Genomic DNA, 23,544 nt, shown 5'->3' with positions numbered 1-23,544 from the left:
GCTCAGCTGCCGGGTCTAAGTAGAAATGAATAGATTTTTAGATAATAAAGGAATCAAGATTTGGAGTTGGTTCATGAGAAGGGAGCAGCTCATGAAAAAGATTGACTCATAGTGAGAACTGAGGAGGAACTTGCTTCTGGTTAGATGCTAATTAGCGTACTTTGTTCTAATATGACTCTAGTGATGGTGTACTCCTGTGTAGCACGTTCCCTTCCACTGAGTCTGTAATATAATCACAGTACAAATCTCCAGAGCTGTAAATTCCTCCTGTGAGATATAAGGGCTATAAACCACATACTAAACAACAGCCTCAGTCACAAGTTGTCAACAGTTCCATTAAGTGTGGCTAATCTACTGACCTCTGCTCTCACTCTATGATGTCATTTGAACCCATTTGCTTGCCCTGCCTGTTGATGAATTCACTATGTTTGATATTAAAATCCGCACTTGAAAATTTCCCCTTCTGGAAGCCTCAAATGGAAAATTTGCTTTATGTTTTGACACAATGGTGAAATGGGTGGAGGTATTATCAAGATTTCTTTGTTTCGAAGCATAAGTAAAGTTCTTTGGTTCAAATTCAGTCCAATGAGGGATATTCCATCACTTTGACACTCATGCACACAAAATCTTCCATTTGTGCCATTTGCCAGATCTTTTCATTAGTTCAGTCTTAGGCAGTGAGGTCTGCCTCCCTACTACTTTTTTGGAAAAAGTTCCTTTTGACTTCCCCCAAACACTTTGATCAATAATTTGCACTTATGCTGCCTACTTGCTTCTATTTTCTTCTTAAAGAAACACGTCCTACCTGAACCGTATCCAGATCTGTTCCAGTGGAGTAAAGATGTAGATGTAGGCATCATCTAGAACATCCTCCTGTTCACAACCTTCTCCCCCGCAGGACAGCTAACATGTTTGGGTTTTTCGAGTCATTAAAAAAATTTAGGCTTGTATCTCGTGTCCGTGATCCATATCACTATTTGTTAGTTGAGACTGGAATAAAGAACAAGTGGCGAAGTTACTTCATGCAGTCTCCTACTTGTGTGTGTTTTTGTGACTTGCTGAATTTTGATTCCTTTAATTGTTCCCAACCCTCGGCTTTGAATTGGTTGATTTTACTGTCTCTTCAAACCAACTTCAAGTTCAAGTTTATTGTTATTCAAACATTCACATATATACAGCGGAACGAAACACCGTTCCTCTGGGGCCGAGGTGCAAAACACAGTACAAATAGTCACAGACAGTACAAATAGCCACACACGGCACATAGTGAGGATCCAGCCCAACTTCCAAATCAAAGAGAGGGTTATTATCACTGACAGTATATGGTGAAATTTGTTCAGTGGCAGCAATGGAGTGCAAGACAAAAATAAAACACTGTACGTACAATTTTTAAAAAGTAAAACCATGCATTGGTGTTCACGAGTGTATGGGCTGTTTAGAAATCTGATGGCGGAGGGAAAGAAGCTATTACTGAAACATTGAGTGTGGGTCTTCATCTGATATAAATCTATCAAACTGGACCCAGTCTGTGTCCTCCTTATACTGTGACAGCGCATCAGTTTGGACAGTAGTGGCAGAGGTTGGACTGTAAACCTGGGGAAATAAATGCAAAGAATGAAAGAGATGGACCATGTTTAGTGGAAAGTAAGTTTTTGCGTAGAGGCACGTGATAGTCTGCAATCGAATGCAGCCCTTTCACTGGCACAATAGCTTCTACCGGATCCTCCTCCTCCTCCTCGAAATAAGTCGCTATTGATACATATCTGGGAATCGGCCAATGATTCAAGCAACACACACAAAATGCTGCTGAAACGCAGCAGGCCAGGCAGCATCTATAGGAAGAAGCACAGTCGATGTTTTGGGTCGAGACCTGACGAAGGGTCTGGGACCGAAACGCCGACTGTGCTTCTTTCTATAGTTGCTGCCTGGCCTGCTTCGTTCCAGCAGTGTTTTGTGTGTGTTGCTTGAATTTCCAGCATCTGCAGATTTCCTCGTGTTTGAACGGTTATTGACCATGCGGTGAGGTGCTGAAGGGTTGTCCTCCAAAGATGGCGATTTTTGTTTTCATGTTTGTGGTAAAATTGAGGAGTTTGCCCATTCTAATGGTAGTAAGCTGTCTTCACTGTCAAAAATACGAGAGATTCTGCAGCAACTGGAAAATCTGAAACAATACACACAGACAATACTGCTGGAACTCAGCAGGTCAGGCAGCATCTATGGAGGGGAATAAACTGTCGATGTTTTGAGCGGAAACCCTCCATCACGGTCTGCTAAAGTGTCTCACCCCAAAAGGTCTACTGTTTACTCCTCTCCATAGGTGCTACCTGACCTGCTGAGTTCCTCCAGCATTTTGAGTGTCTTTTCTGTCAAGGTTGGACTGGAGGTGCATAAATTCCCAACTGGGTTAAAATACAGGCGGACAGCTTGGGTTGACACAGCATTTTAAAAGTAAAGAATTCAAATCCCTGTTCATTATTGATCCTTGCTCTCATGATTACCAGCGCATCAGTTAGATCCAAGTTGTAAATGGCCTGCACTTTGAACCTTTAATCAAATGGAATTTCTATTGCGGCATAGGCTTCCAAGGTAAAATATGATGTCCCTTGATCTGAATAGTGTGACGGTGCACAGTTTACCTGCCCTTGGTTACGTACAATTTGAAGGTAATTGTACATCTATTATTTGCTGTGTATACTATGCAAGATCTTCTCAAGAACTCCATTGCCTTTCTGTGCTCTGAAATAGTACAATGTTTCCCCTTCCTCTTGAGAGCCAATTGGAAATTCCTTGTCGATTCTGATGAACGACACTTTCCAAAGAGCAGTGAAGATGTTGTTCAACCTGAATGTCCCTTCATGGAAACTCCAACGATCAATAAAACAAATCTATAATCTACCACATCAAACACAAATATTTTGGATTTGTCATTGAGTTAGACAATACCATTGGGCTCTTTGACGCACCACATCTGCACTAACCATCAAGTATCTATTTAGATAGTGCGCCATGGTATCAGAGTGGTTAGCGCAACAGTATTATAGCTCAGGGTGGTGGAGTTAGGAGTTCAGTTCCGGCATCCTCTGTCAGGAGTCTCTGTATGTGGACTGCCTGCGTTTCCCCCCGAGTGCTTCAGTTTCCTCCCACAGTCCAAAGACGTACCGGTTAGATTAATTAATTATTGTACATTGTCCTGTGGTTAGGTTAGGGTTAAATTGGGGTTGCTGGGGGTTGCCTGAACTTTGCTGCCATTTTACATTTTAATCACAAGAAATCAAGAATCTGTGTTTCCGACTTGGATTAATGTAGGAGACTTGTAGATTGTGAAATTGCTGCTTCTCGTAGGAATGTCTATTCATATTACAGTGATAATTTTATAATTCACACTTATTACATGTATGTCACCACACATATCTCTGAGCTTCCTTTTCTTGTGGGCATTCACAGTAAACTCAAGGAAGGCGATAGAATCAATGAAAGATCTCAACCGACAGGACGGAGAAACAACCAACGTTACAAGTGTAAAAAGAAACAGAAATAATAACAATAAGTAAATAGTCTTATAATAATGGTCCTCAAATTTGAGTCCAGGTCAGTGATGGGGTGAGTGAGGTCGAGTGAAGTTGTCCCCTCTGGTTCAGGAGCCTGATGGTTGAGGGCCAGTAACTGTTCCTGAACCTGGTGGTGTGGGTCCTGAGTCTTCTGTCCTGCCTTCTGGATGGCAGCCCGGAGATCTGGGTGGTGGCGGTCCTTGATGGTTGATGCCGTTTTCCTGCGATGTTTTTCTCGTGTGGGTGCGCTCAGTAGTGGGGGGGGGGCCGTGTCCACTGCCATCGGTTCTGTCCCGAGAGCAGTTACTGATACTGCAGAGTAAAAATCCACGAACGGGATTAAGATGTAGGCAGAATGGACTCTTCCTCAGAAGTGTTACTCTGCATTAATCTGTATTCTGTAATAATGGAGATGTGACCCCGTGCTGGCAACATGGTCTGAGCTGTGGAAGGAGTTATGGAGTTTAAAATAATTGAAAGCTCAGTGAGTGAGAGGAGTCTAGACAACGACATCATGGGCACAGCCCGCCCTCCGTTGAGGACGTCTTCAAAAGGCAGTGCTTCACAGAGGTGGGATCTGTCATTAAGGACCCTCCCCCTCTGGGACGGGTCCTCCTTTCGTTACGATCATCAGGAAGGAGGTACAGGAGCCAAAGTTTTAGGAACAGCTTCTTCCAGTGTGCCATCAGGTTTCTCAATGGTCCATGAACACGACCTCACTATTTGCCTTTTACACCATTTGGACTATAAAACATTGAAGAAACACCATCAGGCTTTTTGGCCCGTTGAGTCTGCTTTACATTTTATCTGTTTTCCCTCTGAACCCCATCCTCGTCCTTCTCCCTGTACTGTGTGACACTCATGCTAATCAAGAACCAATCAGCCTCTGTTTTTAAATAAACAGCCTCTACAGCCATCAATGGCAATGAATTCCACAGATTCACCACACTCTGGTTGAAGGGTGATACTATACGAACAAATTATTCCGATTATTTATAAATTGTAATTTGGTAATTTTTATGCCTTGCACTGTACTGCTGTCGCAAACAACAAATTCTTAAAACAGTGATAAAATATCCGATTCTGATTCAAACCTACATTTGCAATTGCACTTGAAACCATGTATTATTTAAAAAGAACTTCAGTTTCAATGGAATACAGGAAACTCACTTGTACTGTGGGGCTTTGCTACCGAAGACACAAAATTAGACTAATGTGTTACTGATGCTCTTTTTTTTGAGGAACATATTAATAATCTTTCTATCACATTGGAGGAGTACTCTCTTCTCTCCCTCTTCCCCACCATCTGGACCCTGAGTTTAACGCTGGGTTTCTCCAGCCAGTGGCCCTTCGATCAATGACTAGTCTTAAGTGCTGGAGCACGCGCATCATTTCCGTGATCATCAACTGCCAACAAGACATTGGGAATGCTCTTTGGTTTTTCAGGTCTAAAAGCAAAATACTGCAGACGGTGGAAGTACGAAATAAAGACGGAGAATGCTAGGATCGCTCGGGTAGCCAGTTTGTCACGTGTTCTGTATTGCTCTGCTGAGCATTATGGGTATGTTGTGTCGGCTCCGGAATGCGGGGCGATACTTGCAGGCTGCCCCCCCCCCCCCAAAGCACATCCATGGTTGTAACCGCAAACAACTCCTTTTCACTGAACTTTGCCATGTGCGTGCGATAAATCAAAGTTCCAAGCGAATTCATTATCAAAGTACATGTATGTCACCATATACTACCCTGAGATTCATTTTCTCGTGGGGATACTCAGTGAGTCTGTAGAATAATAACGATAACAGAACGACAGCAAAAGACAACAAGCTGTGCAGATAGAAAAAGAAATTAATAATAAATAAACAGTAAATATCGAGAACATGAGATAAAGAGTTCTTGAAAGTGAGTCCATTGGTGAGGTGTCTGATGGCTGAGCAGAAATAACCGTTCCTGGACCTGTTGGTGAGGGTTCTGAGGCCCCTGTACCTCCTTCCTGATGACGGCATGTCCTCGGTGGGGGTCCCGGATGATGGATGCTGCTTTCCTGCGACAGCATTTCATGTAGACGCGCTCAGCGGTGGAGTGTTACCCCATAAGACCTTGGTGGGACCTGGTACGGAAATCCAACCTGCTTCTGAGAATCAGGAAGTCGGACCTCAACTGAGGGGAGAGAGGAAAAACTACCTCGATGTTGCAGGTCAATGACCTTTCACCAGAACAGGAAACGGTTGAAATGAGTCAAGCTGAAGATGAAGGAGACAGCGGAATTGCCGAAGTGTGTGACAAAGAGGAGATGATGCTTGACATGGTGATGCTAGCTGAGAGGGCGGGGGTTGAGTTAAGGCAAGTCTGTGGGAAGTATAAATTGAGGAGGTGAAAAGAGCAGGATGAGAATAAGCTGAAGTGAGCTCATTTATTGCCTGCTACCTCTCTCAGGCTCTGCCCTACAGTAGATCTTTCAACTTCTTCTCCCTGTCCCTTTCTCTGTTTGCAAATCATTAAATCTAATTCTGCCTTCACGGAGATTAAAAACGCAAAGTGCCACAGGTGCTCAGCGCCACACGCAGAATGCTGGAGGAACTCAGCAGGTAGGGCAGCTTCTTGAAGGGGAATAAACAGTCGATGTTTCGGGCCGAGACCCGTCGTTCGGATACATCGACCGTCTACTTCCCTCCAAAGATGCTGCTCGACCCGCCGCGTGTGCATTGTTCCAGATTTCCACCACCTGTAGAACCGCTTATTTGTTAAATACTCGGCAGGTCAGGCAGCGTCTGTGGGAAGAGGAGTGGCTGGCGTTTCATGTTCATTACACTTCAGACAGGAAAGCTGGGTTTCAGTGACAGAGCAGGCGGGGCAGAATAAGGGTTTTCCGTGAGGTCGAGTCCAAGTACCATGGAGGCGGTTTGACAAACAGTCAAGATCAGTTTGTGCTTTCCCTCGCCTGGGTTACGTGGTGCAAACCGCAGGGCTGTGGGACATGACCAGCAGATCAATAATTCCAACGGTGCTGGCGAGCAGTGGGAAGCTGTCTCCTTGCCTTGTGGATAGTAAATTGTCCCGGGATTAAATCAGGGCTTTGAGGGCCGTACTGTATCTGCACCGTATCTCAATAAATAAAATACATATCCTGTGGGATAGGGGCATTGAATTAAAAAATATACTAGATTAGCTTTATTTGTCACTTGTACATTGAACATACAGTGAAATGCGTTGATTCGGCCATGTCTATAGATATTTGCCCACTAGCCCTGACCTGTACACGTCTGGAATACGGGAGGAAGCGGGAGCACCTGGAGAAATGAATTGAACTAAACTAAATCTGGTATCAGTAATGGTAACCGTTGGACTGTTGTATAAACCTTTTGGTTTCCTCTTTTACAGCGGGGAAGGAGATCTTTCATCCTGGTCCATGTGATTCCGGACCCTGAAGTGGGTCAACTTCATTCAAGTGTAATGAGAGCTGGGCATTAAGTATGGTCCATGCCTACATTCTATGTATGCATAATAAAAGAGCTATTTGCACCTCATCTTCCTGAGAGATCCAGGCTGATTTTTCTTGAAGAAAGCTTTGTGGTCGCAGCGTGCCTTGTGGCTGGGACTCTGCCGCCATCTAGTGGCGAGTACTCTGACTTGCATCCTCTCGCTCTTCTGCAAAGACCTTGAACAGATCATCCACTTACACAATTTGCTTATTTTTTAAAAAAATATTATTTTTAATCTTCATGGAATTCCTTTCTGTGTGGTGTGTGTGCGTGCAGGGGTGGGAGGGGCGGGGAGGTTGTGAACAAAATCAGAATTGAATATGTTCCTATTTGCCACTTCAAAGGGGCCTTTTGGTATCAAAGCCATCGTTGTAGGTCTAGAGTTAGGAATAGGTCACACTTGGGTAAGGATGGTAGACGTCCTTCCCTGGTGAGTATTTGTGAGCCGGAGAATTACTTTTTATGATGTACTGGCAGGTTTACGGTATCGGTAGAATCACGGAGTCATTGAAAAGTTCAGCATGAAAACAGGGCCTTCCACCCATCTAGTCCATGCTGAGCCATTTAAGCTTCCTACTGGGACCATAGCCCTCCATATCCCTACCATCTATGTACAGTGGGCCTTCTTAAACATTGAAATCGAACTTGCATGCAGCACTTGCACTGGCAGCGCGTTCCACACTCTCACAACCCTCTTGAGTGAAGAATTTTCCCCTCAGGTTCCCCTTAAATGAAAATAACTTTTTCATTGATTTGGCCGAGCTTGTGTTTATCTAGTTTTCAAACTGACGGTAGACCCCACTGCTCATCAAAGCAATCCCATTGGTCGAGTTCCTACGCTCCCTGCGAATCTAGTTGCTCTCTCTTCCCCCTTGCAGCTGGAGAGATTCGCACCCAGTCCGCCACTGGGAAGAAGGGGGGAACAGGAACATCTTGGAGAACCCCACAGAGCCAAAGGAAAAACCATGCACTTTCCACCAGCAACGGTGATCAAGCCTGGGTCACTGGTGCAGTGAGGCAGCAGCTTTGCTAGATATGTCACAGTCGGAACTGTGGGGGTGGAACTTCAGATCCTGCTTTTTGGGTTTTTCTTCTAGTACCTTCCGTTATGCCGTGGCGTCTTTCATGTAGAATTATCATAATGCCAAACATTCTGTTTATTTGCCACACATTCCCATTTCCGATTTAAATTTTGTCATCATCTCAGACGAGTCCCTAAGCCTTCGAAGACTTCTGAAATCAAACACCCCCCCCCCACTGGCCCCTTCCCCTCATGGACGAGGGGTAAACTAATACAGCCTGCTCTGCAGTTTCATAAGATTGTGGTTCAACTCCACAAATGTTTGTAACTTTTCCCATCCCCATGCTTGCTTATCAAGCCTCTCTCCACTTCTTAAAGATACCACAAAGATCCTGATTCCACCATCCTCTGAGGGAGAGTTTCAAAGGCTGAAGTTGTCGAGGGCCTTGTTTGTCTTAGATGGGCAGCGGCATTTTGTTTAAAACTGGCTCTAAATCTTCCTGCATGTCCACACCTACCCCTCAGGATCTCTCAGGCCACCTCTCAATTATTTAAACTCCAGCATATATGAGACCAACCTGTCTGACCTTTCCTTGTGAGGCAGCCCACTCGTTTCCAGAATTTAGACCAGGAAGACTTCCCTGAACTGCTTCTAGTGCATTAAACATCCATCCTCAACGTTGAATATTTCAGCTCCCTGAGCATTGACCAAGTACTGTAGGTTCAAATGCCACACAGTGAAGAGAAGTCTGCCCTTGTGTTGAGCACATTTACTGTTGTATTCTAATCGTTTTAATCTTATGGTCTGAAGTCTGAATTGGGTGGGCCCTGTGGCAGAGTCCCATCTGAATTTTGTAATTATGGAAAGCTATTTTTTTAAACTGAAAAATGTACAAGTGTCTAACAATTGTCTCGAAACAAACCCACCACAGTGTTCATAGCTGGGCGAAGCTAAATCTGGATCGAATTTCGGTCAAATGGCTGTCTGGTTGGACTGGAATCTTCCAGCATTGGGTACTCATTAAGCTGAGCCTATACAAGCACATTTATGTGACCTTGGTGTCGAGAAGCTCTTTCTAACCTGTGAAGTATTTCCTGGGGTGTAGACACTGGTGTAAATGTAGAGCATGTGCAGACCTCCCGGTGGGCTTCCACCAGGAAATAGCTGTGAATCCGTAACAAGCCAGCAATTGTTATTTGAGCGATTTTTTTTTGGATACAGTTCAGGACACAAGGAAAACCCACCCTCCCTCTGACTGCTGCCACAGGATCTGTTCATCTCCTCCAAGTTGGTGGGCCCCCCCAGTTTAAAGTTTCGCCTGAAAATCTCACGCCTGCATTTCCTCCAGTTCTGCACTGAGGTGTGGCACGCCAGGGATCGGAACCGGTAATCTGATCAAAGTAAATTTATCATCAAAGGTCACCTCAAGATTCATTTTCTTGCAACACTTACAGGAAAATAAAGGAATACAGCAGAGTTTATGAACAACTATACATAACAAAGACTAGCAATGTGCAAAAGAGGACAAAATTGTGCCATTGATTCATTAAAAAAATAATATTGAGCATTCAAGTTGTAGGTCCTTTGCACAGTCAGTTCAGAGTTGAGATGAGTGAGGCTATTCATGCTGGATCAGGAGCCTGATGGTTGAAGGATGATAACTGTTCCTGAATCTGGTGATGTGGGATCTAATCACAAAAAGAGAAGATCTGCTGGAGCCCCTTGTGTATCTACTGCCTAATTGTAGCAGTGAGAAGAGAGCATGGCCTGGATGATAGGGTCCTTGATGATGACTGCCGCTTTCTTGTAGCAGAACCAACACCCTACTCCTCATATAGCGAAATACCCATATTACACACAAACCGGACAGAACTGCGATGCGATTCTTCCGTTGAGAGTTTAAATAGACGCTGCTCTTCATGGATTGCAGACGTCCCTGTTACATTGTTTCAGAGACCGTTGTGGGAACTTGATGCCAGCGAATTGGTTGGTGTGTTTCCTACACAACAGTCAACAGTCAACGCACTTGTGTCTGTGAAGGACGTGTAGCCTTCTGTATAACGCACAAGTCTCACTTTTCATTTAACTTGGCAGCAGAGAAATAATTGATGACTTTGCAAATTCAGCCACGTAAGTCGTTACAAATTGAGATGATCAAATTGCTATCGGAGTTACAATTTTTTTTTCAGTGATTTATCAGGAAACTGTTAGTTTTATTGTGATGCTGGCTAAATTTGAAAATGCTAAATGAGGTAGCAAAGCCCAGATCTGTGGTGGCGTGTTGCCCTCTGCTGGCGACATCAGAGGCAGCAGCTGGGAGACAGGATCGTGCTTGGAACTTGGTTTTCCTTCTAGCAGCATTGTGGGTCCCCTTGCAGGCAATGAAAGGGACTGCAGGCCATTGCTCTTGCTCTACCTGGTTTGCGTTTGAGTAAAAGACCTAATTTTAATTCACTGATGAATTACTGTGGGTCTTTTACACAACCGCTTAAATATTAGAGGTATTACTAATGCAGTAAGTCTAACATCGATTTCATCAGCCTAATTCATAATCAAGTCACAGCACATGTGCCTTGCAATGGCTAACCGTTGTGGAAATCTGCAAGTGTAGCAGAGGTCAAAAGCCAATCAGAGTATGAATGGTTTTCTGTGTATTCAGGAGAAATCAAACCATGAGGTACAGGAAGAGCACCCAGCAGGCCAGACATCGTTTATGGAAAATGGAATAGATTTCACGTTCTGATTTGGACCCTTCATCACTTCAAATTCCAATTTTATTATTGAATGAGAGTAAGGCAGGCAGATTTTAAATTGCAGAGAGAGTGGCCACCAACGATACCTGAAACGTTAACTCGGTTTCACTCTCCACAGATGCTGCCTGACCTGCTGAGTTAATTTCCCAGAACCTTCTGTTTTTATTTCCGAATTCCAGCATCTGCAGCTTTTGCTCCCCAAAAAGTTCAGCTTCTGCACAGCGAGCAATGGCGCTGCAATAAATATCGGCTTGGTAAAATCACGCAGACTACTGCTTCATGTGTGGAAGCCCGCATGGTGCCAGAATCTCCTCTGGAGGCAAGGCCCAGAGAAACGCACACTTCAGTCCACTGAATCCATGGCAACCGTTAACCACCATTGATGATAATTGTAAATTCTCCCTGAGCTCTAATCAGCTTTGCCCGGTTTCTACCATTCTTTTACACACTGTTAATTTACTGTTAACCCACCAATCCTCCTATCTTTGGAACATGGTCACAGGGAGCATGCGTACCCCATTCGGACAGCAAGTGGGGGCTGCTGGAGGCTTTAGGCAGTGGAGACTGTGCTGCCTCCTGACTCCATAGCCTCATCGTGAGGTTGCTTCCATCCCGAGGGAAGAGTTGAAGTAGTTGTCTGTCTGTGAGGAAAGTTTCCTTTGAACTGTGCGACGGTTCTCCGAGGCATTGCGCCAGTCGGTGACCAAGCCTGCGGGAGAGTGGTGAGGGGTTTTGACGGTGATGCAGACGAAAGCCTTCTGGATTTGAGAGGGGATGGGGGCAGTTTGTGGATTGGCATTGCTTTGCTCTCAGTGGGGTTGGAGATTGCAGGTTGGTATGAAGGCATGATGAGAGGGTGCCTGCAAGTATATGGGGTAGCCGGGCATCAAGGTTTCATTGGTTCACTTTATTTAAGCATACCGCACAGTGACAGGTGCTTCAGGCCCAATGGGTCTGTGCCCCCCATGTGACCAATTAATCTGTACATCTTTGGAAAGTGGGAGGAACTGGAGCACCTGGAGGAAACCCAAGCAGTTATGGGGAGAATGAACGCACCCCTTACAGACAGTGGCTGGAATTGAACCCAGGTCACTGGCTACACCTAAGCTAACGATAGCAAACCTGAGTTTGGCTAGACGTTGACCGCGCTGTGCCGAAGAGAGCAGGCCTACTTCAAGGCAATGAGTTTGGGCACCTTCCCACCAACTCCCCCCAACCCATTACAGTGTTTCAGGTTGAGCAAAGCCTCCATTTCATTATTTCTGTTCTTTATCCAGATTCTTCCTGTTCTTTTCCCCTGATTTCTTTGGAACCCGCCAGTTGAGGAGCCTATGGTGACCTGTGATTTCCTGTCTTTCTGGATATGCATGACAGCACCAACCCACAAAGTCCAGCTCCATCCACAACAAAGCAATCTGCCAACCATGAACACTGCCTTGTTATAACTTTTATGGCTGCATTATTAATCTATTTTAGAACTTATGGCAGCTCTACCCTATGCCTTTACACTGCACCACTGCTACAAAACAGCACATTTCACGTCATACAAATTGGTGACGATAAATCTACAAGTCAGACAACGCCTAAGGAGAGGAATAACGAGTCGCCATTTCAGGCGGAAACCCTTCGTCAGGACCTGCTGAGCTCCTCCAGCACTTTGTGTGGGTTACCCTGAACTTCCAGCATCTGCAGACTCTCTGGTAATAAATCTGATTCTGTTTAATTCTCATTTCAGTTTTCTATTATTTGTTATGATGCCTCGCCTGAATAATCGTCATCCTTAAAAGAACACACTCAGTCCTAACGGTGTGGCCTTGGTCAAAGAACCAGGGCAGCTGGAGCAGACGGGTGCAGGAGGACGTGTGTGGAGTTCATCCGGCCGTATCAGTGATCTTTCTGTGGCTGTCTAGCAGTGGGAACCATGGCTGGTTGTACGTCAGGGATTTTGTCTGTCCTGTGACACCAGACCAACACTAAGCATTGGCCATTCACTTATGGCTTGGAGGTATTGAAGCTGAGGCCAACACACTTTGCCCGACCCCAGTTGTATAGAGTCATACAGCTGAGAGACTAGCTCGACAGCCACGTGTCTGTGCCAGCCATCCGCCCACCTGCTCTCGGTCTCGGGCTCTGTTTTCTAACCTGTCCTGAACTGAATGTTGGGTTGGGGCGTTTTGGAAGGCGGTGGATCTGTGGCAGCAGTGTTGAGCGGGAAAGACAGCAGAATTCCTTCCTCTTTATCTCCACTCGTTCTCTTCACTCTTTTGCTACTGAGAATGATGGAACCTCTTGGCATTTACGTTCAGAAGCCATCACATGATTTGTATGTCAGCAGAAGTTTTTAAATAACATTGAACATCTGGGCCACCTTATGGAATTCAGACTTTGTATGTATGTGTGTGTATTTGTGTGTATGTAAGACTCTCCCCACACCCCCAGCCCAGATAGGAAGCCAGTCTATTGCGAGGTTAACCCCCAACATTTTGCCAGTACCCATTTTCAGCTGGGTGGACTGGAGCAATGTGCGGTTAAGTGCCTTGCTCAAGGACACAACACGTTGCCTCGGCTGGGGCTCGAACTCACGACCTTCAGATCAGTAGTCCAACACCTTAACCACTTAGCCACTTGACATATGTGAGTGATGACAAACCTGATTCTGATATGGGTCTGTATTATGGACTGAGAGTGGGAAGAGGACAGAGAGAAGGGAATAATAGTTAGAAAAAGGGGAAGGGAAAGGGGTGGGAGCAGGAAGCACCAGAGAGACATTCTGTAATGATCAATAAACCGATTGTTTGGAATAAAGTGACCTTGCCTGGTGGCTCAGGGCTGGGTGTGTCTCCATCTGTGCCACCTCTGGCCCCTGGCACTCCTTCTTTGCCACCTGTCTCACACCCCTCCCACAGCGCTCCTTCTTTGCCATCCACAACGTCCTGTGCTCTCACCAGATCTACAAGCTGGCTCTCCGCTCCACGTTGACAAATATAAATAGAAGTAAAAATAAATAAATAAAACAATTATGTCTAAGACCTTTGCACAGTACTGTACATCAAAGAAGTTGGGTAGTAGGAGGGAAAACAATAACAGAAATGAAAATAAAATGTTACAGTTTCAGTGAAAGCGCAGGTAGATAATAAGGTGCAGGATCTTAATGAAGCAGACCATGAGGTCAGGAGTCTATCTTATTACACTCCTCTTTTAACTGTAGTGGTAGTTAATAGTGTTGATCCTCTCCCACTCAGTTAGCCAGTCTCACATGGGAGGAGGTCACATACAGTACCAGGATGGTTATCAATAAAGTTTGGCAGAGTATTCAGCGTGCACTGCCCCTCGATAATGGACACGGTAGTAGCAGTGGGTTAGACGCTGTTCTTGGGCCTGGTGGTACGTGCTTCGTGCTTTTGTATTTCCTGTCCAATGGGAAGAGAGAGAAGAGAGTATCTGGGGTGGATAGGATTTTTGCTTACGATTTATTGAGGCACTGAGAAGTGTAAACGGAAACCATGGAGGGGAGGCTGGTTTGTTTGATGAGGTGAGCTGTGTCCAAATGTCCCTGCAGTTTCTTGCGGTCAGAGCAGCTGACCTACCGAGCAGCGATGAATCTGGACAGGAGGCTTTCTGTGCTGGATCCGTAAGGATTAGCGAGGGGCAAAGGGAGCACGCTGAATTCCTTCCGCCTCCTGTGATCCCGCGGTGCATTAATTCAGCTTTCATGCTGCAAGTCAGCAAATTTCAGAAACAGTCGGCCACCGAGAGAGTCCAGAGAGACTGCACAAGAATGCAAGTTCTTCTTTTGCGTTAATGTGATTGGAATCCAGGAGACTCTGCCCAGGCTGGGCCAGGCTTTGGGCGCAGGGAAACAGGTTGAGTAGTTCTCTGACATGAGGTTTGCCTGCAGTTCTAGGCCACGATATACAGGACAGTACAAAAGTCTTGGGCACATGTATATGACTAAGGTGCCCAAGGCTTTTGCACAGTATTGAGAAATTATAGGTATTGCATTGTGCGACTGCTGCTGGAAAGAAAACCCGCAAATCTCGTGACGTGTGAGTGATGATAAACCTGATTCTGATACGGGTCTCTCTTGTGGACTGAGAGTGGGAGGAGGGCAGGAAGAGGGGAATCATGATTGGGGGGAAAAGCGGAAGATAGAGGGGAAAGTGAGTGGGAAGCACCTCAGAGACATTCTGTAATGATCAATAAACCAATTGTTTGGAATTAAATGACATTGCCTGGTGTCTCAGGGCTGGGTGTCTCTCCATCTTTGCCACCCCCTTGCCTGGTGTCTTGGGGCTGGGAGTGTCTGCATCTGCAACTCCCCCATGCACCCCATCCCTGATCCTCCTCCTCCTCTGCCATCTGTCCCATACCCCTCCCGTGGCACTTCACCCTCGCCATTCCCTCTGACTTTTGCACTGTACTGCAGATATGATGGTTTAAGGAGAAGGTAGAAGGTTAACTGTCTAGGACAGGTCCATAGTTGTGGTGGAGTCATACTGTTTGCCCTAAGATCAGGTGAGGTCCTGCGGGAGATCCATCTATGTGTTTTGGCTCGCCTGCAGTGGGAAACGGAGACACATACCTCTGACGTTGGGAATGTGTGGTAAACTACGTATACCTGTCTGGACATGCCCCTCTGCTGACTGCTCCTGTGGCTCCTCCCACAGACCCCTGTATAAAGGCGATTGGAGGCACTGCTCCTCCCTCAGTCTCCAAGATGTCGTGGTCCCTTTCTGCTGCTAATAAAAGCCTATCGTTCACCTCCCGTCCCCGGGAGTTATTGATGGTGCATCAGAATGTCTACCCCATCACTCACCAGCTTCCTAACCCCACCTACAACAGCTGCAATTTGGGCGGCTTGTTAATCCTGCTAATCTCAAGAAGAGTTCAGAATTCCCTCTCCCTGGTGACTCACATTGGTCTCCCAGACATGGGTGTGGAGGTGGGGGGGGGGGAGGGGAGAGTTCACATGACCAAGTCCTCTTACTCAGGGGTGACGTCACTGTTGATGACAGCATCCCGCCCAAAAGCAATAAAGAAGTGTGCTCCGACTTTGAATTGTTCTCATCATTTCGATGGCTGAAGACAATGCTCAAGAGATCATTTCTTGATTAGGAACTGAATAAAATTTCAAATGAACAAGGAGTTTGTCCATTTTCCCCGTGACTGCATGGCTTTCCCTGGGTGCAATAGCTTCCCCCCACATTCCAAAGACAATTGGTAGGGTAATTGCTCATTGTAAATTGTCCTGTGATTAGGTGAGGATTAAATCCAGGGATCGCTGGGTGGAGTGTTTTGAAGGGCTGGAAGGTTATCTCTCAATAAATACAAAAAAAAATTAATAGCTTGCAGTACCAGTTCATAAAATGAATCCCGTTTGTGATTCTAATCAGCACATGGTAACCTGTCCGACCAAATGTTACTACGGAGACGCGAGAGACAGCGGGTACTGAGATGTGGAGCCAAGTACAAACTGTGGGGAAGTGGGGTTCTCATTCCCCGTAGATGTGAAAGTAGTGGATGCTCTATCAGATGGAGACCGTTTGGGCGGTACCAGAGTGTAACGGTGAGCGCAACGCTTTACAGCGCCAGTGGCCCCAGTTCAGTTCGCGCCCCTGTCTGTCAGGAGTTTGTACGTTCTCCCTGTGACAGCACCATCTTCCTCCAGTTTGCTCCCACGTCCCACAGACGTACGGGTTAGAGGGTTAGTTGGCCACACGTGCATGATTGGAAGGCACAGGCTTGTTGTTCTGGAAGGGCCTGTTACCGTGCCGTAAATTGAACAAAATATAACAGACCCAAATGGTAACATCAGAAAACAATGCGATAAGATATGATTATGTAGTTTTCCATTGAAGGCCAATCTGAGTGGGGTGGGGAAGGAGCCTTTTCTTCTATTCAGTTTCAAACTAGATCCAAAATCCCTGCCCGGCGTTTCGTTAATAAAAGCCATTTTGCCAGCACTGGTGCGAACCGGTTCAGGAAGATGACTTGACGACTGGGGCAGCATGTCACACAGCTGGTAGGTTTGCTGCTTCACGATGCCAACGGCCCAGGTTTAGCGCTGACCTCTGCCGCTGTCGGTGTGGAGTTCTCCAGTTCCCCACGTTTCCTGCCAGGTGCTCCAGTTTCTCTCCACATCACTAAACTGCGCATCTCAGAGTGTTAAATGGTCACTGCGTTAGCTATTTAGTCCCAGTGTCAGTAGTTTGAATCTTGGTCAGGTTTTGATGGAGTGTAGGGAGTTTGGAGTGGATGAGGATCTTGCCAGCCACCTGGACTTACTGGGCTGAAAGGCCTGCTCGCACGCTGGTTGATATCCCCGACCAAGTCCACTCGATGGTCAGCCGTGCCTCACCGCGAGAGGTAGGGAGGTTGATGCGACGGCCGTGAATGGGGGGAGTAGATTACAGGGCAGCAGCACAAACGTGACAGTTCTCCCTTCCAGTCAGTGGTCCCGGGGTGAGATGATTCATCAAATTGGCATCGGGTGATCGGATGGGGTCTCAGCGAGGCCTAGTCCTTGTTCGTAATCCGTCGTGGTCTGGATGGTTTCCATCCTCTCACAACCAGGTGGGATGCCCCAGGAGGGCCAGGGAGCAGGGGTCGATGCTTATTTCGCCGGGAGGCACAGGAGATTGCAGGTGCTGGAACCCGGAACAAAAACCCGGGTGTCAGCGGGTCAGGCAGCAGCTGTGGAGGGAAATGAGCGGTGGATGTTTTGAGTTGGGACACTTCTTCACCGATTTCACTTGCCGGGTGAGTTCTCCCTGCCTCGCCCCCGTCCAGTGGGTGCACTCCCCAGGGTTTGGGGTTTGACTGTCCTCGATCACGGAGACCATAACGTCAACTAATGAATTAAAGGTCGTTTCCCCCACCCTTCCTCTTCTTTCAGAACTTCCAATCCATGAACTAGAGTGATCTGGACAGCTAATTCCCCCGCCAACTATCATACAGAAAAAGGCATTTGACCCACATAGACAGTACTGATAATCAGACACCCATTTTGTGCTACCTTATTCTGCTCGCATCCCCATCAGCTCTCAGGAGATTCTGCCCCCGCACACTACGGGCAACCCGCAGCGGCCAGTTGCCCTACCAACCTGCGTGTCCTTGCAGAGTGGGGATAAAGTGGGGTACCTGGAGGAAATGCACGGTCTCGGAGAGAACGTCCAAAATCCACGCAGGCAGCTCCGGAGGGCGGGATTGAACCGGGACCACCGGAGCCGTGAGGCAGCAGTTCTACCTGCAGAACCACTCGGCTGCCATTGTCTTCACCCAAGCTTTCCCTTCCCAGGGGACAACCGTTGGCACCGTTTTGTCCGATTTTCAGATGTTACCGGCGGGATGCTCCCGGGTGCTTCAGGTGATCAGCTCGTTGGAGCCTTGCAAAGGTTGTCCCAGCCATGCAGAGCTGGAGATTCCTCGCAGTGAGGGACCAGACAGCGGAAGGTTGGAAGACTGCTGTGCTGGCGTGAAATGTGCAGCGTTTTCCAATCTAACTAATCTTCACCCTGAGCAGTAACTGTGGAAGTACACCTCGAGACATGGAATCATACTGTGAAGCATGTCTTTGTGTGTCAATGTCAGTGCTTTGGGAGCCGACAAGCATCCCCATACTTCCTGCACCAACATAGCATGTCCTCAGCTCAGTAGCCCTAACGGACTGTCTTTGGAACGTGTGAGGAAACTGGAAGACCCAGAGGAAACCCACAGGGAGAGCGGGTAAACTCCTTGCAGACAACGACAGGAATTGAACTCTCATTATCGATCGTTAGCGCTGTAAAGGGTTGCGCTAACCACTAGGCTGCTGTACGGCCCAAAGTGCGGTTCTGATGTTGGTTTATTAATTTCCACGCGTACCAAGACACAGTGAAAAGTTAGTCTTACATGCTGCTCATACAGATCAATTCGTTACGAGGTGCGTTGAGGTGGAACAAGGTAAAAGGATAACAATTGCAGAATGAAGTGTAAAAGCTGCAGAGGAAGTGAAGTGCAGGTTAATAATAATGTGAAAGATCATAGCGAGGTAGATTGTGAGGTTAAGAATCCATTTTACTGAACAAGAAGTCCAATCAAGGGTCTGATACTATGGGGTAGAAGCTGTCCTTGAACCTGGTGCTTCATGCCTTCAGGGTTTGTGCCTTCTACCTGATGGGAGAGGGGAGAAAAGAGAATGAGTGGGTGGGTGGGGCCTTTGATTATGTGATCTGCTTTACTATAGCAGCGAGAAGTGAAGGCAGAGTCCATGGAGAGGAGGCTGATTTCTGTGAGGTGCTGGGCTGTGCCCACAGCTCTTTGCATCTTCTTGTGGTTGCGTGCAGAGCAGTTGCTGTACCGAGCTGCTAGGCAGCCAGGGGAGGGTGCTTTCTCTGGGGCACTGATTACAAATTGGCAAGGGTTGATGAGGACGTGCCAAACTTCTTTAGCCTCCTAAGGAAGTGGAGATATTGAAGCACATTCGTCACTGTGACACCAACTTTGTTGACGTGCCTAGAGTTGTGGAATTCCGTGTTGGGGATGGCATTTTTCCTAGGAACAGTACAAGGACAGTTGGCCCGTAAGTCTGTTCTGTACCCAGACCCTGCACAATTAATTTGTTTTAATAGGAAAAATTTTATAAAATCATCGAAAGAGGGGTTTCAAACAGAGGGCATGGATTGTTAGTAAAATGGGAGACATTTTAAGGAGATCTGAGAGACAAGTTGTTTTCCTTGCAGATTATGGTGGGCATTTGGACCCAGCTACAAAGGAAAGAGTACAGACAGATACAATTAAAAGTTATTTGGACAAGTACTTGAATAGATAAGAAGTAGAAGGATATGAGCCTAATACAGGTTGATTGGATGAGAAGAGATAAATATCACTGTCAACATGGACAAGTTCGGCTGTAAGGCCTGTTTCTCTACTTTTATCTCTAAATTTATCATGTGCCATCGGATACCTTCTGCAATCAGAAACATTAATACAGACAGCTAGAGACATTCCATAAAAAATGGTTGTTTTGCTAGAAATACTGAGATGTATTTACAGTCTATATGCTGCACACTCTGATTTCTGTGAAAATTAGAATCAGGTGGAAATCACTGGCATATTTTGTGTAATTTGTTTTTTTGCAGCAGTGGTATTGTACAATACATAATTAAAAATGACAAGCTATTGTCAGTATATATATAACAATTGTAAATGAACAAAATCAGTGCAGACAATGGACTGCCTTCATACAATGCTATTGATGATTGCATCCACCAAATCTTCAAGATGGTTTTCGATACCTTCAAACTCTTCACGATTGCTAACTTGTTTAAGTAGTGAAATCATTTCACTGTTACCCCTAGCTGCTCCAGGTACCGCCAAGCCTGAATGCTTGAGCAAAACAGTTCTGAATTGTCTTGCTGCTTATTTCTTGCCAACTATTAGTGACAAAAATCACTGCACTTTGAACACAAACGCGGACAACTGCTGCTACTTAAAAATTGTTCGCTCTAATGGCCACATGAGTACACGCTGCTGACACGAGTTAGAAATAAGTACCGTAGTGCAAAAATAGAGCAAAAAAAATTTAAAAAGTAGTGAGGTAGTGAACTTGGCTTCATTGTCCATTCAGATAGTGGGATACATCAATAGTGTATCTTCAGGCTCCTGTAGCAGCTCCTTGGACCATGGTAGCAACCAGAAGAGGGCATGAGCTGGGAGGTGGAGATCCTTAAAGATGGATGCAGTCTTTTTGAGGCATTGCCTTTTGAAGATGCCTTGATGGTGGGGAGGCTGACAGGGACAACAGCAGTTGCAGGAAGTTATTTGTTCTAGTACAAAGGAATTCCAATAAGGAACCTCTGATATCGGATCTATTTCCGACTGAGGGAATATTGACAGAGTTTGTTTGCTGGATTTCAGGTAAAACTTCGGAAATTTCTCTGCACTGCTTGCAGTTGTAGTCATGGACACTAGATGGCAGTAAGTCTCCATACATGAGGCTGAAAACGTCTCACGCCGGTGCTGCAATCAATTAAATCGCTGACGTACAGACTCTTTTAGTACCCATGGGTTTTGTTGGAGACTTGTACTAGGTCCTGCTGATACCTAAATACTTACAAAAAAAACCTTTAGCATTAAATTTCATTGCGCTCTTTCTTAATTTTTTTTTCTTTTAATAAACTTTAACACAGTCTTGTCTAATTTATATTGCTTCTTTGGAAATGCAATATTTCATTACTTTTGATCATTTAATAATTCTCTGCTGAATTGCTTTCTTATCCCACAGAATGCTATTAAATCCATAAAAATACACAAACAAAGCACTGGGTTTCTTTTCTGGAGGAGTAGCAGTCAAAAGCAGAGATGTAATGTTAAATATTTAAGACCACTCTTGAAGTACTGTTCAGAGTTCTGGTATCTATATTACAAAAACTGATTTGGAGATGCAGGGTAGCACACAAGCAAAAAAAAATCTACATGGAGAGGTCTGTAACGTAATCTGAAGTTTTGTAAATCTGCGTAAAAAAAATGTGAGTGCTGCAGTGTAAGAAAAAACTCTGTCTCTGTCACTTGTGCTTTAATGTGATTAAATCTACTCACAATTTTGTGTATTTCTCTTTTTAAAGCCTTGTGTGCAAATGATTGCTGCTTCCAAACTATCTATCTGATTACTAAAGTAGGAATGTTTATGGTAGTGATTGCAAGGTGAAATCTGAATTTCAGCTGAATATAAGGTGCGGATGTGACTGAATTGGGTGGTTAACTCGTGGGAGAATGGATTTTCCTCCTTGTGTTTCCATTTGGGGAGAGATTTTGAAACTTTTGGATCATAAATAGAAGTTGGATACTGCATCTAGTTACCGACTTGAGTGATTTTTATCCGGAGTAACACACACAAAATGCCGGAGGAACTCAGGATATTAGGATATGTGAAATGGGGGGTGGGTGTTGTGGTTAGGTTGGAAAAGTAAGGTTGGAACAATTAATGATTATGCATAATCTCTAGTTTGTTTCTCGAGTTTTCACAAACTCTTGTGGAATTTTTTTTTTGCCAACAGTTAAAACTTGGCAAATACTGTATGTGGTCAAAATATTTTGACCCTTCAGACTTTTTTTATTTTCTTAATTGTGGCTGAAATTAGTGCACTGGACCAAAAAGAGAATGGGTTCAATTGAAGAGCTCTTTTAAAGAATTAGCGTGCTTGTGATTGACTGAGTGGTCTCATTCTGAGTAAAGATTCTGTGGTGTACGTGATGACATGCTTCTGTTTTGGAGGGTTCTGCTGGGGCTCAGAAGTGGTGATTGTACTTTATATCTGTGATTTGCAATACCATCTTCAATATGGAACAAAGGATTGTACCGACTGAGCTTTGGCCCCTTGAAGCAGCCCCGTGTCAGGGGAGAGCCTGAGGGTCTGAGAAATGTCACCTTAATAGTGGTGAGTTTTGTAAATGATACTGAAAACCGCATGCTGTGTGTTGCAGAGGTGTTGATTTTCTTTGAGGAGTTTTTGCACTGAAAGGCAGGTGCAGGGTAACACACACAAAATGCTGGAGGAACTCAGCAGGTCAGGCAGCGTCTGTGGACATTTCCAGTCAAGACCCTTCATCAGAACTGGAAAGAAAGGGGGAAGAAGCCAAAAATAAGGTGGTAGAGGGGAGAGAGGGAAGCTTGAAGGTGAGTGAAGTGGGAAGCTGGGAGGTGATAGGTGGAAAAGATAAAGGGCTGAAGAAGACGGAATTTGATAGGAGAGGAGAGTGGACCAAGGGAGGATGGACACCAGAGGGAGGTGACAGGCAGGCGAGAATAGAAGAGGTGAAGGGAGGCCGGAATGGAAGAAGAGAGAAGGTAAATGAAACTTCCACCAGAAGTCCGGAGTTAAATCTTCCAGCAGGAAGACACGCACCTGGAAATGAGCAGTAACAACTGCTGTGCTGCAGGCATCACTGACCTTTCAACTGGTGACCTGTTGCTCGAACTTTGCGCATGCTGTCTTGTGGAGCTGAAGTGCAGCCTGCAGTGTGTTTGAGAGAGCGTGTGGATGTGGTGGGGTGGGGGTGGAGGGGGAGGATGGTTACTGCGTTAGTGAACAGAACACAGTCTGCAACGTTTTGAATGTTTCTTAACCAGTGATGGGGCTGTTTGTTCTGGTTTTGTACCGGTTTTTGGTTTGTGAGTTGGAGACGTGTTGGTTTAAAAATCATTTCCGACATCATTGCAGAATCTCTTATGTTTTTGCTTTTCACAACTGGTTGTCACCCTTTCTATATTTTAACAGATGCTTTGAGACGTTCAGTAAAAAATTTCAGGCACTGTGCAATTGAGATGCAGAGCAGAACAAGTCCTTTGAGCTGTGCTGCCCAGCAACCCCTGAATAAATCCTAACCTAATTATAGGACAATATACAACGACCAATGAACCAACCCAGTATCTTTTTGGCCAGTGGGAGGAAACCAGAGCATCCGGAGGAAACCCACACATTCCATGGGGAAGACGTACAGACTCCTTGAAGATTATGTTGGAATTGAACTCTGAACTCCGTCTCGAGCTGTAATAGTGTGTGTCTCACTAACCCTACCACTGCCATGCGATGGAAGCTATATTAAATACTGTGCAGAAGACTCGGGGTGTGTGTGTGTGTGTGTGTGTGTGTGTGTGTGTGTGTGTGTGTGTGTGTGTGTGTGTGTGTGTGTGTGTGTCTGTGTGTGTGTGTGTGTGTGTCTGTGTGTGTGTGTGTGTGTGTGTGTGTGTGTGTGTGTGTGT

General features: G+C 45.6%; 1 long non-coding RNA gene across 2 annotated transcripts in view; it reads right to left on the bottom strand.

Annotated features, from left to right (window-relative positions):
* The window catches only part of LOC132380009 (uncharacterized), a 31,225-nt gene extending 8,387 nt beyond the window's left edge, over nt 1–22,838 (bottom strand). For both annotated transcript variants that reach the window (XR_009507609.1, XR_009507608.1), the window contains exons 1-2: nt 22,733–22,838; nt 806–990 (exon numbers count right to left, since the gene is read on the bottom strand). This is a non-coding gene — a long non-coding RNA (uncharacterized LOC132380009). The remainder of the gene's footprint in view (nt 1–805; nt 991–22,732) is intronic.
* Between the last annotated feature and the right edge of the window lie 706 nt (nt 22,839–23,544).

The sequence above is a fragment of the Hypanus sabinus genome, chromosome 23, assembly GCF_030144855.1.
Source record: "Hypanus sabinus isolate sHypSab1 chromosome 23, sHypSab1.hap1, whole genome shotgun sequence".
NCBI classification, from domain to species: Eukaryota; Metazoa; Chordata; class Chondrichthyes; order Myliobatiformes; family Dasyatidae; genus Hypanus; species Hypanus sabinus.
The sequence above is the reverse complement of the archived record's forward strand: the minus strand, read 5'-3'. Positions and strand labels throughout refer to the sequence as shown.